The following is a 20,675-nucleotide window of genomic DNA, read 5'->3' on the forward strand; positions in this document are numbered from 1 at the left end:
CCCCCATATGACTCATGTCTTATATAAGGCTAACTTGCTCCTGGCTTTCAGGGAATGAGGGAAGACATAATTAAGTCCAAGTCAACCATTGAAATCCCATTCTGTTGTTCACAGATACTCCAGAGGTCCAGCTCCAGCAATATTATGTGTAAGAAAGCCTTCTTGTATGTCTATGAGCACATTTGTACATGTGGAGGCCAAAAGGAAACATTAGATTCCCTGGAGTCGGAGATACAGGTGGTAGTGAGCCACCCAGTGTGGGTGATGAGAACTCTGGTCCCCTGTAGGAGTAGCAAGCGCTCTTAATTACTGAGCCATCTCTCCAGCTCCCTATTTAAGTAATTTTAAACAGAAATATGTGCTACTTAATAATGAAGACCTCATAGCTTATTTATGGGCCACTTATCAATTTTCTGGAGCCTAACATCTGTTCTGTCATTCAAATGCCACCCTGTGAGGATTTGTTTATTGCAGATAACATAAGGTAATTTTGGTGAGTGTATAAAATGATGACATGACCGCTCTGGGTATGGTTAGGGGGAAGGTTTTTATTGTAGATATGGGACAGAGAACAGCCAGAGGCATCTGGAGGAGTCCAGAGCAGAGAGAGAAAGAATTAGACTGAACATGGTCAGTGGACCATGCATAGCCAGGGATACTGTGAAAGAAGAGAGAATAACAGGGATAGAGAATAGAGAATATAGTGAGAGAAGTAGGAACACAGGCTAGAGAGAACATAAATGAACTGTTGAGACTTCAGGTCTGGATTTAAGACTTGCAGAACAGATGATCTATGACTGGTAGTATTCCAATCTAAGAACACCATGACTTCATTTAATTAGTCTACCCAGATAGGATTATGAAACACTTACAATCATGTAATATCCAGGATGTTCTCAGATACAAAGAAATAAGACTCTGACTTTGATTTCAATAAGAGAAAATGTGTTCTCTGGCATAACTGTAAGCTCGCAAGCATGCTTGACTCACTGGCTATTTCATGTTTATCTGGGATAATAATTTTCTTTTGTACATTGTTTTGAAAAACAATAGCCATTGCTGTTGTTTTCCAACAAGGTTTGCCTCCCTTCCAAGTCATCAGGTGTTTGCTGATAGCAACAATGACTATATACTTTCTTATATTTGTCAAGCTGGAGGAAAAAAACCACTTTCTGGTTTATAATAAAAATTTCCTTCATTTAGTCCTACATCATATTTCAAGAAAAGAAAAAATATAGTTAGAAAGTTATCTCATGCCCTGATATCCAGACAATGACTAGACCTGGTTAGCTTCCCCCTAGTATCCTGGGATGCCCTTGGGAGGAGTGGATATTCAAACAAATTCAACTTCTGTTCAGGGGGAATAGGTGGGGTGAATGCTGAGTAGGAACTCATGGGTATGCAGTAAGAATGATACTTCTTCTAGTTGTAAATTTATACAAATTTTATGGAATTCTGACTTGACTCAAAAGAAAGAAAATCACTGTTTCTGTTTTGTATAGCTTTGTTTTTGTTTGTTGTTTGAATAATCAGATGCTATAAATATGAATTTCAGCATTTTCTTCTCATTGATCCCACAAGTTATGTATACTCCGGTGACACTGGCAGTCAGGAGGAGGTGCGTTTTCGTGTCTGTCCGGGTACCTATGCCAACTGTGGAAACTCATGACCACTTACACATTCCTAGAGTTAACAATTTTTTAGTTAAAAAAAAAATCCAGTTAATTAGAATCCCTTCTAATTCTGCTGCATTCTTATCTATGAAGCACTCATGAAGAGGGAGCTTAACCACTCCCTTATATACACTTATATACTTATATACACTTATATACTCTCCTTATATACACAGGTTGGTGGCAATTAATTGAAACCATACTGGAGGAATCCTAGTGAGTAAAAAAGAAAAAAAAATTCTCTCTCTGTCTCTGTTTCTCTCTGTCTCTGTTTCTCTCTGTCTCTCTGTTTCTCTCTGTCTCTCTGTTTCTCTCTCTCTCTCTCTCTCTCTGTTTCTCTCTCTCTCCCTCTCCCTCTCCCCCTCTCTCCCTCCTTCCCTCTCTCTCTCTCTCTCTCTCTCTCTCTCTCTCTCTCTCTCTCTCTCTCTCTCTCTCTGTGTGAGGCCTTGGAAAATGGCATTTGTTTCAAGAGTTTTCAAAAGTGCAAAGGAAAGGCAAGTTCGCTATGAATCTCAGCCCTCTTCCAGTATGACTGTAGTGCTCAACACTGCCCCCTGTTGGAGGAGGTAAATGCTAAGTCTGGACCTCTGCTTACTGATTTGCTGTATATGAAAGTACTGTTTCCGCAGAGAAGCAGGAGTAAACTCCCTTCCTCTCACAATCTACTTGGTAGGCACAGCAGTGAGGGCTGCCTTTCTATGTTGTCACCCCGGGCCATGGTTCATGGGAGATACACCTCTGAAGAATTCAGTTATCAAACAGGCATCTACAATGGGCTCAAGATGCAACAACTACTCTCAAATGGTAGGAAGTTTATTATTTCTATAAACACAGAAAAGATATTTTAACGGGACGCCTGCAAATGCCAGGTCCTAGCAATAATGCATTCATTTACCTAGTCAGTCATTTTGAAGCTTCATGCATGCTAGGGAAGAACTGGCCTCTTGCAGAAGGGGCAGCAAGGCTAATATACTGCATGGTGACACCTTCCCAAAAGCTCTCTGACAGAAGCAACAAGATTACATAACATGGCAGGAGGTGGGAGCATTTCTTTGGACTACAGATGCTGTTAAGAAGCCCTTTTCCCGGGGGGGGGGGGAATCTTCTTGGGTCCTCAAAAATATATTACATATAAATTAATAAGGGGTTAGTGTTTTCTTATGTGTAGGAAGGACAATGTGTTTCTGGGTGGAATTTTATTGTTTAGCATTTTCAGAAGAGAAGGAAAGCAAGTAGTTCACTGATACAAAGTATTAGCCTCTTGAGCATAACTGATTATATATATACATATATATGTATATATATAATACTAAAACCTGACTCAGAAAGTGTACCTATGTATGGCTCACCAAAATTAATTTCCTTTCATTCATGTTTCAGAATTGGGCATTCATCTGAATAAAACCTCATTTTAATGCTCAGAATCTGATTGGGACTTAAAAAATTCTATTGATTCAAACTCTCTGCTTTTCTTTTTTCTTAGTCTGGACCGACCAGAATTCATGATCTATTTGTTTCCTTACATTGTAGCTCTATGGTTGTCCTCTTCACTCACTTCTTTGACTTCCTTCTTAGTTTCCAGGCTTCTCTTACCATTGTCTCTCACTGTCTTACTGCTCTTTTGGTTTCTGTTCTCCCACAAGCAGTTCCTTCCCTCTTGAATCAAGGGTTTTCTTTCCATGGCCTGCACCACATTCTACAAAATTCTATGCTTTCCTTCTTATTACTCCGTGTTCTTACGCTCCCTGTGATCATGAGTCAAGCCATCACTTTCATGTTTGCTCACACAACACATCAAACTCCAGTAGCTAGGATCTTAACATCAGGTTCTCCACCAGATGTCTCTGCTTTATACATCGTAGGTCTAAGTAAATACAGCCACAGGTGAATGTTGCAGAGTTTGATCTGCTGAGTCAGTGACATTTGGAGGTGACCTACCACTGGCATGGAAAGGGTTTAAAAAATACAAATTCTTTTTCTTGGGAAGAAAACCTATTCATTAAGGGATAAAATGGGGAACACAAACATTCACAGATCAGTGGAAAGTGACGCTGTTGCCTTTTCATCCACCATGGAAGGATGGAGAAAGCTCCGGACCAGGTCACTGAATGGCATGTCTGAAGCCTTCCATGCCCAAGCAAAAGAGCATGTGACCGCGGACCTCAAGTTTACAATTTTTAAACATTTTCCACTCCAATGGCGGGTCATCTCAAATGTCATTGGCTAGATGGATCAAGTTATCACAACATGTGAACTTGGCACTTGCCATAGGATTGGTGTTTCTTAAACTACTAGTGTGCTTCAGAGACACCCACCAGACCTTTTTCACAGACCTCTCCTTTATACTGACTGTTGTCTACACCCACAGTCTCTGATCAGTAGCAAATCCACCATGAAAAGAGGGTCTCAGTTGACTATCAAATAGCCAATTCGTAAGTGCCCATTGTTTTGAGGGATAAAAGGATGCCTATAGCACTATGTGTACTAGTGCATTAGTTATTGAGAAAATGAGCAGGAAAAAATAAAGAGAAAGAAGTCACAGCAGAATTAGTGCACACTACTAGGTTTCTAGATGGGAAGTAGAAATGCGGGACATATATAGAATAAAGAGTGGTAGAAGTAGAGAAAAAAGTGGGAGTCAAGATGAGAGAGTTTTGGTTAAAGCTGGCTGAAAAAAGACTGGCAAAGATATACACTTTATATATAACCTCTCTCTGGAGGTTGAGTCATAGAAAATCTGTAATATGGTAGTGTGTGTTCTTAGGAAGAAGGAAAGGGAAGAAGAGAGGTTATGGCAAGACACAAAGGGGCAGGAACAGTGAAGGATCAAGGTGGCCTGTTGGGTTGGCATTGGATATTATCTAAACAGAGAAGAGCTGTAGAGAGGATGAAGACTTGAGTGGAAACTGGAGAAGCCAGTTTCTATGCAGATTTCCCGGCCTCTTAGGGAAAACCTGGGAATGGAAGTGAAATCTCAGTGTGTTTTCAAACCTCAAATGGAGACCAGATGTTGGAACTGAAGTATGGGGCATACCCCTTAACCCCTTAACTTCAAATGGTGAACTGAAGCCAAGGTCAAAGCATGAGAATGTTCCCTAATCTCAAATGGTGAACTAGAGATGGAGCCCAAGTATGGGTATGTTTCCCAAACTAAACAGTAAGCTAGAACTGGGATATATGTATATGTATGTGTATGTATGTATGTATGTATATATGTGTGAGCTTGCTTCCTACTGCAAAAGTCAAATCATAGAGGCAGAGTTAAGCTTTTGTTTTTTTTTTACTCAGTTCAGGTTAGCAACTGCCTGGAAACATAATCCACTACAAACTGTCTAAATGGAAGGAATCTGTTTTTCTCATTTTATATCATTTTATTTCACTCATTATTTTTGACAATTAAGTAAAATTTTATAATTAGGAACCTGGTGATAGAACAGAAAGGGTCCAAATTCAAAATCAGGTATGAATATTGAATTCCAATTATGTGTGACACTGGCAAAGAAAGAACTCTGGAGACTCAAATTCTTCGTCTGCATAGATAAAATGTGTTTTCCAAGTAACTGCCTCATTGTTAGGGTTTAAAATTAGGACCTATGGTGATGTACCATGCTCGGTATAATTCCCTCCACCTCACAAGCATGGAGAAATGGGATCCACTAGTGTTAGCTTGACTTTTACATTCTCCAGAAGTTGCTAGATAATAAAAATCAGCCCACTGACAGTATACTTGTGGAAAGAGTTTAAAGAGGACTTTCTGGAAGAAAAGGGTGCCATCATCCCAGGGTTGGCTTACAATCTAAATGAGCATGTCCATAATCATGGGAACCAAGGCTTAGATGTGTAAGGAATCCCACCCCCATCTCTCCCAAGTTGTTCCCATAATTTCAGGGTCTGTGATTTAGAAATCCTGGTTTCTAAACAGGAACTGCTTCTTCTCGATGATGCAGTGAAAGTGTCATGGCACCCCAAGCCTAACTACTATTGGGCCTCTGGTGGCAGTGTCAGGTAGCATGGCAAGGAGTTTGTAGCAGAGCAAAATGTTCCCCCGTGGTCAGGATCAAAATTTGGACTAGGAAGGAGTGGGGGTCTCACAATTTCCTGGTTCTCAATAATTTAAAAACTCTCTCATGGGTCCCATATTACCTTTGGGAGCAAGCCTTTAACAAAAGAGCCTTTGGAAGATAGATATTAAATATTCAAACTACAGCAGAGATCTTTGCTGACCTTTTCCTGTGAAATTTGGGTGGCATGGTGGGAAGAAATACATACTGAGTTGATTCTGTAGATCCAGTGTTTTCTGGGCGAGTTCCTTCAGTATATCTGGAGAAGTAAGAGAAAATCCCAGCCCCATCTTCTCCTTAAAGTTATGTTCTCACACTGCAGCCCAGCAGGGACATTATTTAGGAGCTGATCGGGGTTCCATTAAGGATGCTGTAACAATTCCACAGCCCTTTGTATTTGTTTTCAATGGTTAGAATCAAGAGGGGTCAGGTATATGATTAACCTTTAAACTTCCCTTAAGGTCAACTCCTTAATGAAAGTTATAAAACCCAAGCAAAAATTACTAAGAGCTCACATAAACAGAGGTGATTAGGTCACTCAGGAGAAACATAACAAAGTCAATTACATCTCAATATGGGGAGGCTTATCAGATTTCTTTTCAAAATGTGGGAGTGAAAATGGGGTATGTGCAGGGGGGTGGGGGGGGGTGGGGAGGGTGATGGCTGAGCATCAAGAAACAGAAGCTCTGCTTGTTCCTCTAAGTTACCCAAGTCTGGATGTACTTCTTATACTTGAACAATATCATCTACATAAACAGCCACTTTATTGCAGTTTAATAGATACTTATAGTCTTAGTTAGGGTTTCTATTGCTATGATAAAACACCATGACCAAAAGGAACTTGGGAAGAAAGGGTTTATTACAGTTAACAACTCTCTCTGATCATTCTCCATCACTAAGGGAGAGCAGAAACAGAGAAGTCAGAGCAGGAACCCGGAAGCAGGAATTCAAGCAGAAGCCATGGAGACACACTGCTTCCTTGCTCCTCCTGACTTGCTCAGTCCACAGCTGCCTTCCCAGAATTACTACTACCCACAATGCACTAGACCCTCCTACATCAATTATATGAATCAAGAAAATGCTGTGTAGACTTGCCTACAGGCAAATATGACGGATGTATTTTCTTAACTGAGATTCACTCTTTATAAACGACTCTACCTTTTGTCCAGTAGACACAAAACTAACCAGGACATAGAATGCTATCAACTGTTGAGCATTATGGTAAGTTATTGTGGGGAAAAGGTGAAAACAAAGTGATAAACATGAAAATAAGCAAAATAAATTCTATCCTCAAGGATTTCATATATGAGTTACAAGAAGGGCACACAAAATTGGCACACAACTTCAAAGGCATTGGAGAAATGGCTATGAACACACAATAGTGACATAGAGCAGGGGATGGTCTAGTGCACACTAGATGAAGATCACAACTGAAATATTGCAGGTGTGGAAGTAAGCTCTGGACTGTCCATCACAGGACTGGCATGGAAACAGAAATGGTATGTCTGGTGCTTTCCAGGAAATTTATGGAAATAAAAGTTCTTAACCTAAGGCAATAAGTTCAAGGATTTTCAAGTCTATGCAGGCAAAGTTATTACTGTAACTGCCTCTAGCTTCTTAGCCTTATAATTTTAAGCCTTTCCCTCTGTCCTTTTCCTTTGAGTAACCACTGGGACAGATAGTCAACATGTTATTTACATTTATATTATAAAAATCCCTCCTAATAACTCTTGTTATTTTGCAGAAAACAAAAAGCCTATTAAATCACTGTACTATACTGTATACCAAGTCATCACTGAGTCCTTTGTGTTTGAAAGTGAATACCAGCCCACCTCCAGTAAAGGCTGAGGAGGTCTCAAGTGACCTTAATTTTAGTAAATTTAGGGGATTGAAGGCTGAAGGATGCTGTGTGTGGTGTCATCAGTAATAACACTTGTTGGTAAAACATGTTCTTGGCATAATTCTTAATATTTGGAGTGGGTGTTTTATTTGTCTTGCTGTTGGAGAATCTTTTCTGTTTCAACCAAGTGAATCATAAACAATCCACAGTGTTTCTCCCCACAATAGGCAAGGCAGGTGAAAGTGGTCCAGACTATTGCTGCAAGGCTTGGAGAAACACCTGAGGTCTAGGAGGTTAAAGTTCTTATGGCCTTCTTGATGTATACAAACAGTATGCCTTTCTTTCTTCCCTTGATTATATATATATATATATATATATATATATATATATATATATATATTGGTTTGTATTTGATAATATACATTTTTCTTAGGTGTACTATATTGATAAAGGCTATAATGCTTGTATCCAGAAGTACTAATATAATATTAAGAAAGGGATGTCCCCAGCTAGATCCTTGGGCAGCTGAGGAGAGGCAGCCTAAAATGGCCCTATCCTATAGCCATACTGATGAATATCTTGCATATCACCATAGAACCTTCATCTGGCAATGGATGGAGATAGAAACAGAGACCCACATTGGAGCACTGGACTGAGCTCCCAAGGTCCAAATGAGGAGCAGAAGGAGGGAGAACATGAGCAAGGAAGTCAGGACCCCAAGGGGCACCCACTGAGACGGTGGGGCTGATCTAATGGGAGCTCACCAAAGCCAGCTGGACTGGGACTGATGGAGCATGTGACCAAACCGGTCTCTCTGAGTTTGGACAAGGAGGGCTGACTGAGAAGCCAAGGACAATGGCACTGGGTTTTGATCCTACTGCATGCACTGGCTTTGTGGGAGCCTAGCTTGTTTAGATGCTCACCTTCCTAGACCTGGATGGAAGGGGGAGGACCTTGTACTTCCCACAGGGTAGGGAACCCTGACTGCTCTTTGGACTGGAGAGAGAGAGGGGGATGGGGGTGGGGGGGGATGGGAGGAGGGGAGGAGGTGGAAATTTTTAATTAAAAATAAATGAATAAATAAAAAAATAGTATCAAGAAAGAGTGTATATTAAAAAAAGAACAACAGAAATCAAATATGTGGTAAGTGTTGCAACTGAAGGGAGCATGGGGAGTATTTATAGTCTGGGCAAAGCCGAGATTTGTGGGCGCCCAAGGTCAAGTGCAATTTCATTGCTGAGCCGAGAATAGGATCCAGATGAGGGAACAAGCACCTCCCTCACAGGCAGGGCCACCCACTCCACAACTCAAAGGCAGCATTCACAGCAGAATGGGCAGCAAACCCGGAAGTCCAGCAAGCCCTGGGTTTGAATCAAGCCCTGGAGGATGTTCTAACAACTGCTGTCCAGGGCCACTTTGTTCCCTGCTCAAGGTGGGAGGGATTCTGCAGTTCTGCTTCCTTCAGCATATCGGTTTCCTCGAGAGAACTGGGCAGCTTTGTGGTTTACCATTGAAGCTCACCATAAGTTGTCTTGAGATTTAAGGTGTTTCTTTACTGCCTTTTTACACATCACCAGTGGCTTTTGGAAGAAGCTAATTAAGTCATATTTGCAGATTTTATGTAGCATAGCCCTTCTAAATGATCTGGTAAAAGGGAATAGGATATAAACGCAGCTTCTTTCTTCTGTTGACATTTTAAAACAAATCTACATGTTTTAGGAAAGATATCATGCCTAGCTAAAATATTCAGTCGTAATAGTTCAGAACTCTGAAGTCATAAGAGTTCTTTCTGATCAAGAACTGGGTTAATATTGGTGGTACAGTGATATTTTGATTTTAACTGGAAGTAGCCCTCCCTGTTTCTGCTAATGTTTAGATAATGCATACCAGTTTTTTTTAACCTACAAAGTTTAAGCATGCAATGGTTGTTTTTGCAGGGAGTTTGGGTGTTTATGTCTAACACAATTATAATACTAAATGTGAGCTCATTATCTGAAGCATTGATCCATCCCAGTGAGAAACCCATCAGCAGGGTGCAGGAGCAATGATGATGATGCAAATCATATAAGAAAGCCATTTGCTGCCAAAACTGCTCATCAGAACCCATGTAACTTCCAGGAGTCCCACATCCACACATGCCTAGTAGACCTTCTGCTGAATGAATGCAAGGACAATCAAATCAAAACAAAGGTGAGAAGTATATTATAAGGAAAAGAATATAGGGTCTCTTGGGTTTCTACTGATACATTGCAATTTTAATAGGCCATCTGCAACTTAACTTAGACCCAGGAGGCACATTTTACTAGAACGTCTATTCCTTCTCAGAAAGTGTTGCGAATCCCTCTCCCTCAACTGCATCACTATGTAGTCATCCTTCAGTGTCGAGATGAGTCCATTAAATCAATTTTCTGAACTCTCCAGCAGACCTCCAACAGAAGGTCTGCAAGTCTTGAAGATGGATTTGACAACGTTTTCAGTATCCCTACCAACCCATCACCTAAATTCTTTTTTTTAAGATGTATTTATTTGTGTGTGTGTGTGTGTGTGTGTGTGTGTGTGTGTGTGTGTGAGTTTGGTTGCCAGTAGAAAGCTGAGGTGTCAGATCTTCCTCTCTTGGAGTTACAGGCAGTTGTAGGTTGCCCATTATGGGTCCTAGGAATCAAGTTTGGTTCCTCTGAAGCAACAGCATGTTCTCTTAACCACTGATGTATCTCCAAAACCTCTCAAATTCTTTACCCTATAATAATCAGAATATTCATCATAAAATGGGTATAAAAGGTACTCCAATTTTGGGCCAGTTTACAGCAAGGTACATTAGCCAAGTGGATCTTGAATTGTTTTCATGGCCATTCATCATAGTCCTCCAACTAGATGCCAGCACATCTATTCTAAAAATGTGGGACTCATGTGTAGCAGTAGCATAACAAAGGCTACTGTGTGTCAAGATTCTATTCTATTTTGCATATTCAGTATGGAAAATCCTTTTCATTGAGACAAAGACCACTGACAGTAGTGCTTTCTTTATTTTATAAGGTGTTCCCTCTCTAGTGTGCTTCCTCTTCATCCTTCTTCTCTAGATAGAAACATTTATAACTTTGCCTCTTTCATAGTCCAGTTCTGTTCAGGACTTTGCCCTGTTATTCTCTAGCTGAACCACCCAGAGACATTCTTTCTCTACTGTGAATGTTATTGGCTCTTTCCTCCCAACTGTTTTAAAGTAAGGACATACTATTGATGTAGTTAACATTTTCTGTGTAGATGTTTTGAATTTATTGTACTGTAATCTCTAAAAAATAGGGCATTATTTCATTTGTCATTTGCTTTTCCTCTAGGTCTAGAACGGTGGTTCTCAGCCTTCCTAATGCTATGACCCTTTAATACAGTTCCTCATTTTGTGGTGACCCTGAACCAAAAAATTATTTTGGTGCTATTTCATAACTGTAATTTTGCTGCTGATGAGTTGTGATATAATATCTGATATGCAGGATATCTGATATGTGACCCCAAAGAGGTCATGGCCCACAGGCTGAGAACTGCTGGTATGGAACAATGCTGCTTACAGAGGCTATCAGAAGAATACTATTTGTGTATGGATTATGAGAGAAAGAAAAAAAAACCTCTACAAGGTTTGAAAAATAGCAGTTCCTCAATTCTCATTTTAGTCTGGTCAATATTTTAAATAAGAATCTCAGGTAAGAAATCATGCATTTCCTTAACACATGAAAATGGCTTATAAAATGGATGGCTGGAAAAGTCTCTAAGGATGAGAGAATAAGAAAGAAATAAATGGAGGGCAGATTGCATGGTACCATAGACACAGTAAGAACTGACAATGCTTTCAGTTTTTAAATTTTAATTTAAATTTTCTTGTAATGCAGAAATTTACTCTTAAATGGGAACATATGGTATGAAGTTTCTTTCATTCCTTTTTGGCTGATAGAGAAGCAGGGAGGAGAGATCTGGCAGTAGGAGGTGGGTGGGAGAAGAAGGGGGTGACTGTTTGTAAAAAGCTTTGAGAAGAATAAGCCCAGTTTTACATTTTCATTCTGACATTAAAATGAATTTTATAGTTCTGATATCTTCCATTTTCCAGCAGTTATGTCCATTAATGGAAATGTGTTTAGGAGTTTATAGTGATTAAATCTATTGCTGGGTATTCAGCATTCAATCTACAGTCCATGCCACAAAACCAAGCCACTATAAAGAAATATATTTTTAACTCTTATTTTAATTTATTCTTTGTGTCTTTCGCATCGCACACCCTGAACCCATTCATTTCCTTGTCTTTTTGTATGAATCCTCTGTCATTGCAAACTCCCTCCTAAATAAAATGATGTAAAATTTAAGAGAACAAAAAGGAAAATCAATCTTGTCATGGAATCTGTAGTGTGACACAGTGAGTCACGTGGTAAAACCCTTCTATCCATATATCTTTACTTTAAGTGTTCATTGTTAAGAGTCATTGGTCTGCAAACACTATATTTTACTGTAAACGTCAGGAAGAGAAAGAAAGGCAGTTCACAGCGGCAAACTTATATGAAGCAATTTGCCCTTTATGTCTGTTTGGTATTTGCCATAGTAGTCCTATGTCCATGCAGCCCTAGGAGCTTGCTAATCAATTTTGGATTGAGGTAATAGAACTCTAGGACACTCAGGAAATTCAAGGTTTGCAGTGACAGGAAACAAATGACTAGGCCTGCTTCTCTCTGCATTTCCACTGGCCAACAGAGAACAAATTCTGCTTGCTGCAGATGGGGAATGTGAGCACTCTTGACTTCTGTCCAGCATCACCTCAGTCAGGCTCCGTTCAGTAGGAGACAGTGTGTTCTGCAGAACTGTGATTCTGATTACAGGGCACTGGGTCACTCTAGGCCCTTAAAAGCACTAAATGGACTATTAGAGAGAATCAGAACTGAGAAATTGAAATTGTACAATTTACAGCTCAGAAATACACAGCTACCAGATAATTACCTCACACCCTAGACAGTTCATGTTGCTTCTCAGCCTGGCTCTGAAACTGAAAACAAAAAGCAGACAAGCTAACAATGATGGGACATTAACTGGATTCATCACAGTACTAGGCAGCAAGCCATTGCATTTAATACTCAACAGATCCCTCAGAAATGTGGGTCTTTATGTTTCTCATGTAGAGGTGAAAAGAGAGCTTAGACAGTTAAAATAATTTTGTCACACTTGAGGAAGTGATGTAAGGCAAAATGAAAAATTTCATGCTCTTTGGCTGTCCGCTTATTAGTACACAATTTAAAAACCTAATAATCATACAATTTTTCTTTTCCTAACTCCATCTTCTTGATACTTCAATGGAGAGTGGCATCTACATAAAGCAATAATTGTGAGATAGAATTAAAATGACTTAGGGGCTGGAGAGATGACTTATCCATTAAGTGCACTTTCTTATCTTGTAGAAAACTCAGGTTCAGTTCCCAGGACCCACCATGGCTCAAAGTGTCTTTAACTCCAGTTCCAGTGGGTATGATGCCTCTTCTGGATGTCCCAGGCATTACACACATGCAGTACACATATATGCATGCAGGTAAACACTCATACATAGAACATAAAAGTAAATAAATCTTAAAAAACTGGCCTGTTACCTTTACATCTGCTGATATTTGAAGGTTCTTTTTTATCTTTCATGCCCCAGCTGAAGTATTACTGCTTCCAGCAAGTCTTCCCAGATCTAAAGTCTCCCCAATTTACCAACTTGCTGTCACTTCCCATTCATCACTTTTATGGCATTTATCATAAAATATAATCTAATTATTTTTTTCTCCACAAAATGCAGCTCCGTATCAAAGGGACTGCTTCTGTTCAGCTTGTGCCTTGGGACTGGTGTCTAGCAGCGGGCCTGGCATGTAGTTGCTCCTCAAGCTAGTTCAGTGTGAAACTGCATGGCTGAAGAGGAATGGCTGAAATGTATTGCATTCATAACTTCAGAGATAATATGCACAAGCTTCCCTCCTGCTCCCCTGACTTTTTAAGGATTATTTCCCTTTGACATCATCCTATGTGGTCCTATATCACGCTCTACTGAATTTCAGTTGACACAGGGCAAGAATGCCAATTTTGCTTCTTCTCTATAACAAGAAAGACTTGAGCCATTTTTCTGTAGTTCCTTGGATGAGGTCTGTCTGTGGAGTCTGAGTTGGGTCCAGTTGTAAATAAGTGGTTACAAATAAAAGCTCTGGTAGCTCTCTGAGTTAATATTTGACATGATAGAGATACTTCACAATGAGAAGAAAAAAATGGCTTCTTGGAAATAAAGAAACTTGCCCTAATCATTCCGCATTCTCCTGGGAGGCTCTTGAAAATAATCATTTTTTTTTTGGATTCTGAACATATAGCAAGTTTTCTTGTTTATTATCTGAGTGCTAGGGACAGAACACAGGGTTTTGTATATATTAGGAAAATGTTATATCACTGAGTCCATCCCTATGCCTATAATTCTGAACTTCTAAAATTAGGTTCTACATTCAGGGGTCACAGTCATAAGACTACAGCTCTTGGGTTCATAGACAAGAAGTTTAGAGTAGTTTCAGTAGGATTCTGTTCTTTTTGCAAAATATAGTTGACCTTTGAGATGTCAGGTCAAAGGCAAGTAAAATGATAATCTCACTATCTTTTAAATTCTCCCAACTTTAAAACCAGTAGGCCTTTCCCATGAAAGTTTTCTTTTTCTTTTGTTACCATTCAGTAGTCATAGCTCAAAGCCCAGAGCAAACTCCTTGTGAAGCTTTCTCTAGCTTCCTAGAGCAATTAGGATCTTGCACTGTCTTTGTGCCTCGGGCTAACAAAGTTCATGTAATAGTTATTCTCATGTGCTTGAAACTGTGTACAGAATCTAATTCTAGAATTCATCTCATTTTTTTGGGTATATAGGTAAGATCGAATATGTGATATATGAAGTACACTGCATATAACCTTTGGAAATATATTTGAACAATATGATTTTGTTGTTAAAAGGGACTTGAACTAGGGATGTGATTCTTCGTAAATACCAAAAAAAGAGACAAACTATTTGCTTTTGGTTTCTACAAAATAGCAGATAAAATATACCCAGATAAATATTATTCATTACTTATTTCTTAGAATAATACTATCATGGTAAAGATTTCCCAGATGATTTATCTGATTATAATGCCTAAATTTTATTTGAAAATATGCATAAAGCTTCCATAGACCATATGTTTTATATTATTGATAATTTGTGAATGATAAGTATCCTATTAATATGTTTTGGTTTTTCTATTATTCTTACAAATATTTTCTCGACAAACACTCCATTGGGTGATTTGTTAACCACTTTATATTGGCATAGATTAACAAATAATGGATGAACATTTGGTATGATGAGCACTAGATAAAATTTAATATGGGATCTGTTCTAGTTTTAAAATAATGTGCCTTTGTGAACTCTTCTGTGCAGATTTCAGCTTTAATGAACTTCTATTGTGTGTCTAAAATATCCTGAGCATTATGTGTTAGTCACTAAGCTGTGAACTGAGAAAAAGACACGCCGTCTCATGAATAAGGTAGACCACTTGTCTTCTCCAGTCATTCAGTCAGAAGAGTCAGATATAAAAGCAAAACTGCTTTAATAAATGAAAATGCTACAGTAGAAGCACACAGTTTTGAAGCACAGCAAAGGGGATAACTTGCTCCCAGGAGATGGACTGCCACCTTTTAAATAAGAATGTTGTATGAAAACAGATGCAAAGAAGGTAATGCTTCTAGGTGATAGAGGTGATAGAGGATGCTAAAGAGGTCAACAGACTCTCTCTCTCTCTCTCTCTCTCTCTCTCTCTCTCTCTCTCTCTCTCTCTCTGTGTGTGTGTGTGTGTGTGTGTGTGTGTGTGTGTGCGCGTGCACACACACCATAGTACACATGTAGAGATCAAAGAGACTTTTGGGGAGTTACTGCTTTCTTCCCACCATGTGAGTCCCTGGGATCAGACTCAGGTCATCTCACTGGCCCTAAACTGGCTTTTACCATAAATCATATTGTCAGGATTTTCTTCTACTTGGATGGCATGGCCTAAGGCTACAGGCATATCAAAATGCTAATCGGGGAAGAGTATTTCAAGAGTTCAGAGGTCATCTCTCAGGAGCTGACCCAAGGCTAGTCTCGAAGACAGAATTTCTCTGAGCTTTACAAGCTTTGTAATGACTCCAGCCTGCTGAGTTAACCCTTAGTTGTCCACAAATTGCAGAGGTAAAGACAAGGTGTATGAATGCATGGAGCATAATTAGGAAGAAAAATGAGAATCAGTATATCTGGAGAGAAGAAAGTGAACAGAGCCATCAGAAAAGTATTAAATGGATAGAAGCATAGGTTTGGGGAAGATGGCTCTGGCGGCTGTTTTAAAGATGAACTAAAGAGGTATCTGGATCAGAGGGAAAATGATAACAGGCCAGGAGACAGGATTTCTTGAAACAGTATGATGACCATGAAAATGGAAGACCTATACACAGTAAGACTTCAAAAGTTGCTGAAAATAGGTAATGGGAAGAAAAAAGTGAAAAGATCTTTCAGACTGTAGGCCTGTATGTTATATGCTAAAGCTTTTGTGGATGGAACTAGACAGGCCAGAGCAGGCTCCAGGTACATCTATATATTCAATAACTAATTAAGGAGATTGAGTACCAAGCATTGTGGGAGTGTGACCCATGAGCCCTGTGCTGTCCATGACTTGAAAGGAATTGCTGACAAAGCTTCCCCCCTCACAAAGAGTGGTAAAATGTAACAGAGGGTTTTAAAAATCTTCATTGTAAATAAGACCCCAAAATGATATAAATACTCAAGGTTGTGATTTCTGGTCTCTCTGGCTCCCAGAAAATCATCTACACTAAGGAAATAAATATGTCTCAAGTTATAAAAATAGGAAGGAAAAATTGGCTTAAAGAAACACCTTTGCTCCTGTAGGAAATCCTAGGTGGCTGCTTTCCCACAAGAGTGTTCCATGTGCTCCAGGCTGCAGCTACACCACATTTTCCTAGGGTACAAATGATGGTTCTAGGCCTCAATGGGAAGGATGAAAAAATTCTTCAGATCCAAGTAGTATGCTACCTATGATTATGAAAATAATAATCCCTCCTTCAGGGATACTGAAGTCTTTGCCAAATAATGTCTTTGGCAAATTCAATGGATGCTGCTAAAAATATTACATCTATTCTGAAAAAAAGCACATTTTCATATAGGATGTAGATTACCTTGTTTAAATTGGGGTAAACCTTTAGACCATAAAATGTGATTGAATTTTTTAAAATGAGGTTTCATAAGAAGCAAAAACTGCAGTGGACACAGAGACTCACCACAGATGCCCACTAAATAAACAGCCAAATAAAAAGTTCTTCTTAGTCATCATTGTCTTCACTGAGGTCCTTTCCACCCTTTTGTTTTCCTTTTCAACTAAACGAGTCCACTCCACTCCTGGTTATCAGTGGAGAAGACTGCATATTCCAGAACATACTGCTTTCTTTATTTAATATAATTTTAATGGTTTCTTTCATTAAGTTTCAGCATTCCTCTGAAAATCTGGCAAATACTCAGATACATACTATCTCCATTAAACATATTAAAAGAACATTCAATCAGGAAATTAGTTAACTGTTCTCTAAATAAATTATGTTTCAGATGCTTCATGTGAAATATGATAATTCTGTGAGCAAATCAAATTATACATAACATTTTAATGTTCTGTTAGATGGAGTTGAATCAAATGAAAAAAGCACAAGCTTTACAGTCAGACAGAGCTCAGCTTGATTTATCGCTCCGGATTCAGGGAAGTTATTTAGGCTTTCTGAGTCCATTATCAGATTCTCTTCCATTATCATTGTTTCTAAGTGGGGCATTATTGGCATGTGAGGCACGGCAATTTTTTTGTTGTATGAGGCAGTTCTCAGAATTGCGGGACAGTTTTTACTGCTATATCTCACCTACTTCTCACTATTAACTACTAGAACATGCCCACTACCAGCATCCCTGCAGCAAAGCGCCCATCTAATTTTAGATATCCCAGAGAAGGTGGTGGCATAGCTAGTTGACAGGAGCACTGAATGGACTATAACAATACCTCTTCCAGCAGGGAAGTTCAACTTAGAATATTTTCCTGGCAGTTTTGAGTAAACAAAGAGGCAGTTAAGAGAATATGTTGAGGTCAGGGAGACCTGGGCTCCAGCCCAGCTCTGTCAATAGTGTCTCTGTGTAGCAAATTGCTCCATCTAATCCTTAGAATCTCATGTATAAAATCTCGATAGGAGGAATATTGGCTCAGAGAATTGCTCTAGGATTCTCTGAAGTTACGAGTGCCAAATACTAAGCACGAATCCTCAGGCAGAGTCAGCACTCAGTCGAACAGGCACAGTGGCTGCCATCATTATTATTGAAGCCAGATGTCTGGGACTAAGGAAATAAGATGCCCTATTCAACAATTTTTGAAAGATATAAAAACAGGAAAAGCAAAAAATAAAATGCAAAGATAGTAGAGTTACCAGTTATTGCTATCCTAAAATAGTGGACTATTATATATGTCCTAAAGGCTGTAGGAGGGTAGACTATGGGAACCTCAGACTTAATGATTTTAGAATTATTATTATTATCAATGACATAGAAGGGGAGATCTTTAAGATTGATAAGGAAGGCTTGGATATACAGGAGTGGAAAGCTATTGCTGGCCTTCCACTACAGCTTCTGCAAGTATGAAGCTGCGTTTCCCTGTTTGTGCTGTGTCCAACTTCACTGGAATTTTCATCTGGTGGACACTGTATACCTCACCCTGAAACCATGGCCTATGACAAATGAAGCCGGTTCAGTGTTATCACAGTTAAGAGAAAGGTGACTGGAAGCAAGAACACTAGTTAAAACAAAGATGATTCTTCTTGGAAATCCTGTAATCTTCTTGGTAGACCTTATTCCTGGGACTAATTCATCATGGCTGTAGAGGCCTGGCTTCTGAGAGCACTTCTAGAAGAACCTTTTCAGTGAATTTTAAAAAAGAATCAGTTCTTTCTTTTCTTCTACATTCTATGAGGGACACTAAAAATAGCTCATCAGTTCAGAGTCACTGTGCTGTTTTCTCAGTCACTAATCATACCTCCTCTGCCAAAAACTTCAATACTCTTAGCCTCAGGACATCCCTCATATGATGTCCTTCCGAAATTCCTTTCTTTATGACGATCAAGAAATCACAGAACTAGAACTTCTGGTTCCTAAGGTGGGACCTTTCACTTACTCAATTGTTTTTGTTATCTCTACATAATTAAAAACTAAGAAGTCAGAAAAATGGTAGCATTGGGAAGAGTAATAATATTGTAGATCATGTTTGGTCATTGAAAATGAAAGGAAAACTAAGTTTAGAAATGACAGCATAGCTGGATGTGGAGGTTCATGTTAATAGTCCCAACACAGAGGAGGCTGAGGTGGCAGAATCATAAATTTAATGTGTGCTTTGGCTTCATTGTGAATTAGGGGCCAGTGTGGGGCATATAATGAGACTATCAGTCAAACAAATAAATCAGCAATCAAATGACTGGTGTTATACTAAAGCAGCAAGACATGGCACTACTTTGTGTAGATGTATCACAAATTGAGTGTTTTATAATGCTGCCCTCCATTTACATTCACAAGACAGTCCTTGTAGAGTCGTATAGCTAAGAATTTTCTGATTTTTCTAAGGGGCAGAGTATTTTCGTTATAAAATACTTACTGATCTCCTGAAGAACTGTTATTCTATAAATCAGTGTAGGAAAGAACTAGAATTAACTTCATTTGATTTAGCTTTTTTCTAAATTAAAAAATCTTCAAATTAAATAATGTCTAATTTTTGTTAAATACAAGAAATGTATATTTATATGTCATGGCAATATCAACTTACCAAAACCTCATTCTCAGGACCTGACTCACAGAATGAAAGACTGCTAGCAGGTAGGCATGGATAACAGGTACGGAAGACCAGTCCCCTAATTCCACCTCACTGGAATTTCAATGCCATGAAAGGGAACAATGAAGAACACAAATAAGGCGTTTTCTTTCCCTAACGTGGGTGCATGACCTATTGGGAAGAAGAATCCCTTTATCTTAGGTAATATTCATCAAAGTTACCTTCTAAATAAACAATCTTAGAATATTTTAAAGTAGAAATAAGCACAAAATATAAATGACCTCATTAAATTGTTTACAAAATCTTCAACATATAAATCTCTCCCTAAAGATATAGGGATTTAGTAATTATGAAGAAGTAGTCAATTCTATCATTTATCTATTACTTAAAAACCTAGATGACTTATGCTGAAATACCCAGGCTCCCTACCCCAAGTCTTTATCTGCTCATCATGTCTCCTTCATTTTTCAATTCTATGGATTGCCCATCTCTGTTCATCAAACCAGCAACTCTCTTCTCAGATTATAATTTATATGTTCAAAAGTGTTGAAATCTTTGTCACAATTCCCATGCTCCAAGGAAGAAACCTAATTGGCTCAATGTGATCACTAACACTTATCTTAAGAAGGGGATTCATTATCTTACTTAAAGAAGAATGTCTTCATAGGACCTGGTAAATTTGAGCTCCATATTCACAAAATAAAGGGCCATGCAGATGTCACAAATATTAAGACTGGGCTGAATTCTAGAGACCACTTTGCTACTTACAAGCAAATGTTAAGAAACCTTATCTTAGGACAGGTGATTGCATTTATACCTTTCATGGGTAAAGTCAACTTATTCATTAAAAAATGCAGTGTATTCTGCACAGATGGCGTCAGAATTATAAGTGGTACTTATTTGTGCTAATGTCTTTGAGTCACGCTGACAGCCTGCTCAAGTTCCTATTTCCATTTCAACTTATTCATCAGAAGAAATTTACATTTTAATGCGTAATTTTGACATACATGAATGTTCTATTGAAAAAAATTAAAGCTGTAGTTTCAGGTCTAAAAACATTAAGAAGAAATGGCTTTGTGTTGTGTTACTTATGGGAGGAGTCAAACGAGAAACTAAAGAAGAGACTTTTTTTAATTTACGTAAGTTTGAGCTTGGATGTTTGAGTTTTATGATAGCAATCGATTTTCTCTCATCAATTTTGTCA

At 38.8% G+C, this 20,675-nt stretch overlaps 1 protein-coding gene across 8 annotated transcripts in view; it reads right to left on the reverse strand.

The window, feature by feature from the left end:
- Window positions 1-20,675, reverse strand: part of Rnls (renalase, FAD dependent amine oxidase) — a 289,318-nt gene that overhangs the window by 158,125 nt on the left and 110,518 nt on the right. The gene's annotated exons all lie outside the window — the stretch shown is intronic.

This window comes from Microtus pennsylvanicus, chromosome 5 (genome assembly GCF_037038515.1).
Source record: "Microtus pennsylvanicus isolate mMicPen1 chromosome 5, mMicPen1.hap1, whole genome shotgun sequence".
Taxonomy (NCBI): Eukaryota; Metazoa; Chordata; class Mammalia; order Rodentia; family Cricetidae; genus Microtus; species Microtus pennsylvanicus.